This window comes from Manis javanica, chromosome X, assembly GCF_040802235.1.
Source record: "Manis javanica isolate MJ-LG chromosome X, MJ_LKY, whole genome shotgun sequence".
NCBI lineage: Eukaryota > Metazoa > Chordata > Mammalia > Pholidota > Manidae > Manis > Manis javanica.
Window position 1 is genome coordinate 34918889 of NC_133174.1, and position 6661 is coordinate 34925549.

Sequence of the window (6661 nt, forward strand, 5' to 3'; positions counted from 1 at the left end):
CTAGTGCTCTGTGGAGCATATTTTGACCAGTCATTACTGGTTCCCAAGCCCCCAACTGGCTGGGTCAGTAAAGTTTGGAGAACACTGAACACAATTTGAATTTTTTAGTAAGGGCAGAGTCAGGGTCTTAGCAGGAAACAAGTGGCGCTCGTAAAGGGTTTAACTGGAAGAGAGTTTAATGGAGAGCTTATCTGGGTGGCAGTGGAAATGAGGCAACTGAAGGGGCAGGGAGCCACAAGCTGTCACTGCCCTGAGACTTCCCACTTTAAAGCGAATTCATCATTTTTCATGAAAATAGAATTAAACAACAAGGTTTCAAATGACACATTTGAAAGCCATACTAAAGTCAGGAACAATTCTGAGTTTCTTGAAAGGAACCAGGTCCAAGGACAAATTTGAAATTAAGCCTCCATGTTATCGTAGGCAAAGGAAATAATAATTATAAATAATTAACTATAGGCATGCATAGGCCAGCTTTAGAGAACAGAGAGAACCTTGTGGAAGTTTAACTATATATGACTTTTTACCCTCATTCAATTCAGTCTTCATCTTGGGCAATAGAAACAACAAAGGGGAAAAGGAATTTCACAAGGATAGCCTGAGGGATCTAGATAAGTAGATCTAAGAGTCTGTACAAATTGAGGCCCTATCGGTTAGAAGCAAGTAATGTGTTACTAATACTTAAAATGTAAATGTTTTGAGAATCATTTACTTGTGACTTCAAAACAGATTAAGGACATTCTTGTATTCTGATATGTTTTTTGAGTGAGAGAGACTGGATGTGAAAGAGCAGCTAGTTCAGGTCAGGAATGCAGTGCTCATGTGATCAGAATTCCATAAGGGTGCAGCTAGCTGCACAGATTTTTAAAATTAAACAGCAACAGTGAAGCACAGATTCATAGCTATATAAAAATGTGGATTCTGATATAAACACAAAAGCAGTCCAGAAGTAGTTTAATCAACTTTATTCATATAAATTCATACATTTCTAGGTCAAGTGCTGGTCATTAATCAATTTTTGAGAAAGTTGATGTGAATCTTGACATTTTACAGATTGAATAGGATCTACATTTCTTTAGGAGAGCTTAATTAAAGTGCTTTCAGACTCATCTGTCACTTCTAGACAGTTGCTCCCTCCCCATCTCTTTTGAGGGTATATTATCCTCTCCTTTTTCCCTTGGAATCATCTGTTAACATTCTGTGTATCCTCTTCCTTATTTATTAAAGATGGTAGCCACTATGTCACAGTTCTCATCTCTAGTATTCTGTGGGTAAATGGAATGTCTCCTGGGGGACCCATTCAACACCCTGGCCGTTCAGTTCTTTTACCTCTTCATATTCAATGACCTTGTCACACCCTCCCCTCAGCCACCTGATGCCACACATCATCACCATTGAAAACTACACCATGTCTATGTTTCCTCTTTGAATGTCTTGCTCGATTCACCACTTCCTCTTTCCAGCTGATTGCTCAAATACATCCACTATAACAGTTCTTTAAGTTCCCTCAATCTGTTGACCTCTCCACTTTTCCCCCTCCTCCCAGTTTCACTTCCCTTGTTATCTAGTATAGATCAGCTAGTTCTCATCATCAAAATCATTCCCTTGTAAATACTTGTAAACACCATTTCCCCGTTCTGTCAGTCACCATCACCTGACAAACCTATTTCCTGGGTGAACCCAATCATTTCCACCTCCATAAGGGTCAGTGTGAAATTCACCATTGTTAAAGCAGTTCCATAAAAGACTAAATTATCATGATAAACATGATCACCAGGCCCAACCAGGCCTGCAACACTGCCCAGCAAGCCTACTTGCTCAACTACCACCCTCTGAAATCACTATTTCACACCTTTTCTACTTCTTCAAACTTGTGATCATCTCTTTTACCCCCACTCTGCTGTCATTCTTAGTGGATGACTTTGCTTCACACTTCATATAGAACATGAACACCATTGGAAGGAAACACCCTTAACCTCTGGCCAAAGGATTTCAAAATCTACTTGAATCTAACTCATTGCCTACTTTTCTTCTTTTTACAATAAGCAAAGCACTCTTCCTTATAGCAAAAGTCAAACCTTCCACTGTCTTCTGGATTCCATCATCCCTGCTTTCTGGGGGAAGCTCATTTCATTATTTTTCTTTTATCTCTCTTGAGTCTTCAGTCTACTACTTCTTGGTTGGATTCTTGAACTTGATTTAGGCAGTGCTATCGAAGCACACACAGACACAAAAAGACACATGCATTAAGACACATACCCCCCACCACCTGCCTGGGTGTCATATCCCTGTCTAGCTCTTATCTTACATCTCTGTTTTATAACTAAGCTTTCTAAAATGGTGACCTCCACTCACTATACCTGTTTCCTCATTTCCTATTTTATTTTTTGTTGTAGATGTTATTAGAGGTCACTAGTATCTGGTTCTCCTTTTCCTCAGCACATGGAAAGCCTCATTTTCTAGCTTCTTTATAGTATGTGACCACGTGAGTAGTCTGGCCAATTGACCAAAACCTTTAAGAATGAGTATGTGAATCTTCATGCTTTGTTCCCCTGCCACAACTGCTGAGCCAGGTACATTTTATAGATGGTCCAACTTTAGGATGATGGAACCTCTGTCACCTTAGGTAATCTAGTGATTGTAGCAGAAACCCCCCCTGATAAACATGTTACATAAGCAAAAAATTGTTTTCTCTGTTAAACCAGTGAAATTTTGGAGTTCATTTTTACAACAACAATACTTACCTTAGAATGACTGATTTACTTCTTCAATTCATGCCTCTCTGGAATTTTGCCTGATGACCACCTACCAAAACTGCTTTTGACAAGGTCTCCAAGGTCCTCCATATTGCTAAACACAAGGAATACTTTTCAGCCCTAGCAATTTTGACCTCTCAGTTGTATTTAATACAGTTTATTATTCTTCATTCTTGAAATATTCTACTTCCTTGGCTTCTATGATACCTGATTCTCCTTGGCCACTCCATCTTGGTCACTTTTCCTGGCTCTTCCTTTATTTTCCTATCTTTACATTTTGGAGTTCAAAACTCAGCCTTAAAAGTTTTCAGCCATACTGGCCTTTTCTCAGTTCTTTGAAAGAGCCACACTCCTTCTATCTCATGACCTTTGCACTCCTATTTGCCTTAGCAAGGAGTAAGGAGCTGAATGGAAGAGTTAAGGCAGACAGAAGGAAGGAGGAGAGTATTCTAGACAGACTTCTGCTTATACTTCAAATTTCACTTTAACTGCTAGTGTCTCAGGGGTATGTCTCTCACCTCTCCAGACTAGGTTGGATTCCCCTAATTATTTTCTGTCATCATACTCTGGATATTTCCATCATAGCGTTTATCATATATGATTGAAACTATAATTACCTGTGCAATTATTAAGTATCTGTCTCCCTTGTAAATATGTAAGCTTCTATGAAAATGGTTGTTTCTATTTTGTCTACCCCATATTTTCAGTGTAGTAGGTGATGAGCAAATTTTTGTTGAATGAATGCATGACTGGTAATTCTCATTTTTGCTGTTACACTTTTATGAAACATAATGCATTTAAAAAAATTTTATGGAGCAAGAGTATGGCCGCATGGTCAGAAATTTCAGTTTAATCCTTGAAATCATACATACCTTCAAATTCCAGGGAATGCAGCTCTTCTTAGGGGGCATAGTTCATGTCTAGCCTGCACAGTTCCTCTTGAAACTGAGCCACTCTTATAGGACAGATGCTTAATAATTCAGATACATTGTGAGGCTTGCCTCTCAAAGAAGGCTAGAGAAACTTAAAGTATAATCCAAAGCATAAAAGTATATGAACCTCTTCTGAAATTGCTATTTTATTTCTATCTAACAGGTCTGTAATTTTTAAAGTCTGCTAAACTACACTGAACTCAATGGCATCTATACAAAATAAATGCAGTCTTAATGTCAATCTGCTCAATCAGTTTGAATGTAAAAACTTGTACTTCCCTGACTAAACAGCCAAATCAGTCCCCTCCCACCACTGTAGAACTTTTTGATATGAAAAACCTTATCATGGAATTAATTTGGATGGCTGGATTATATATGTTTGTTGAAGACATTTGCTGAATGGCATATTTTCTCTTATCTGTCAAATAGCTTTTCCATAAGGGTACTGATGTGAATAAATTAATAATTTTGATGAGCTCCTCCATCTTTTATGCAATGAAATTTATTTGCAAATTTAATAGCATAAGTCCTCCTCAGAAATGTTGTAGTGGAAGCAGTGCCCAACTACCCTCTCTATTCACTCAAAAGAACAAATAAATAAATTTCCATTCATGTGATTACCTGAATAGATGGAGAAAAAGCATTATAGAATCCAACATCCATTCATGGTAAAAATTCTCAACAAAATGGAAATAGAAGGAAACTTCTTCAGCCAGAGAAAGAGGACATACAAAAACCCTACAGCTAACATCATACTTAATGTTGCAAGACTGAATGATTTCCCCTAAAGACTGGTAAGAGGCAAGTATTTCTTCTTTTACCACTCCTATGCAGCATGTTCTTGAAGTCTTAGTGCACTAAGGCACAAAAAAGAATAAAAGTCATCAAGTAGAAAAGGCAGAAGTAAAACTGTCTTATTAGCAGATGGTATGATTTGATATGTAGAAAGTACTAAGATATTCATAAAAGCTACTGCTAGAACACAGAACTTTCAGCAAGGTCACCACATATGCCATCAATATGAAAAATTAATTGTATTTTTATTTACTGGCAATGAACATTCCAAAAAAAAACACAATTAAAAGAACAATCCCATTCATGATAGCATAAAAACAAGAAAATACTGAGAAATAAATTTAACAAAAGAACAAGAATTCTACACTGAAAACTACAAAACATTGCTGACAGAAATGAAAGAGGATCTTAATAAATGGAGAGACATTACATGTTTATGGATTGGAAGACTCAATATTATTAAGAAGGCAATTCTCCCCAAACTGACCTATACATTCAATACATCCCCATCAAAATTGCAGCTTGCTGAGAAATTGAGAAGCTGATCCTAAAATTTATATGGAAATGCAAGGGGTCTAAACAGGCAAAACACTCTTGAGAAAGAATAGAGTTGGAGAACTTCATAATTTCAAAACTTAGCGCAAAGTTAGAATAACTAAGACAGTGCAGCACTGACATAAGGACACACAAAGGTCCAAGGAAAGGTATAGAGACAGCTGGATAGCCACATGCAATAGAATGAATCTAGACCCTACCTCACATCATACATACAAATCAACTCACAGTGGATTGTAGACCTAACTGTAAGAGCTAAATGGATAAAACATCTAAAAGAAAACGTAGAGGAGTAAATATTTCTTTACAAGAGTAAATCTTTATTTAAATCTTTAGGGTGTGGCTTCCTCAAAGTAAAAACTTTTATGCTTTCAAAGACACCATTAAGAAAAAGAAAAGGCAAGCAATAGACTGGGAGATTATTTCTAAATCATATATCTAATAAAGGAATTTTATCTAGAATATATAAAGTACTGTTGCAACTCAATAATAAAAATAATAAATCACTCAATTTAAAAATGAGCAATGGATATGAAAAGAGATTTCTCCAAAGAAGTTACATAAATAACCAAGGAGCACATGAAAAACTGCTCATCATAATCAGCTATCAGGAAAACAACCCAAATGTCCATCAGTTGGTGAATGGGTAAACGAATATGTTATATGCATACAGTAGAATACTATGGGGCAATAAAAAGGAATATGTCAACACATGCTTCATCATGACTGAACTTCAAAAACTACGCTAAATGAAAGAAGCCAGATGTAAAAGACCACATAGTATATGATCCCATTTATGTGAACTGTCCAGAACTGGCAAATCCATAGAGACAGCAGATTAGGGTTGCCAGGGGTTAGAAGTGGGGTCGGTTGAGGAGTTGGGAGTGACTTCCAATTGGTATGGGGTTTCTTTTAGGATAATGAAATGTTCTGGAATTAGTGCTGTGGGCTCTGCAACTTTGTGAATTTACTAGAAACTTTTGAATTGTACACTAAAAATAAATGAATTCTATGTTATTTATACTTCAATAAAGGCATTTAAAAACAATAAAAATAAAATTCTAACAATTCCTTTATAAGTGCCATTTCTGTGGCAAGGGAACTCAGTTTTTCCGTATTAGTTCAAACTTTAAAAATTCTTTACCTGTGGAATGTTAGTCTGTTGTTTAAGTGAGCAAATTAACTAGGCAATGGCTTTATCTTTCTTGCTTTGCTGGTTATTTTTCCTCTAAAAGCTCAGGAGGAATTCTTTCCCAGGGTCAACTGGATCGCATTTGTTCTGTGATGGTTCAACCCTCAGGCTCTGGGGTTTGAGGAGCCTACCTTCATCACAGCTGTGTTAATTTGGGCCACAATTACTTAAGCTCTCAAATTCTCATCTTGAAAGTGGAGATAACAATAGAAATTACTTCATGTTTATTGAGAAGCATTAAATAGGCTTTTTACAGTGCCTGGCACAAAGTAAATGTTCAATCAAAATAAATGGATTCTATTCTATGAGGTGAATGCTAGACACTCTGATAAAAACCAATAAGCCACTTAATAATTACAAGACTTGCTCATGTTTTTCTAAGGCTGAGCCAGAACTAAGATAATCTGAAGCATTTATAGGGGCTGCCCTAT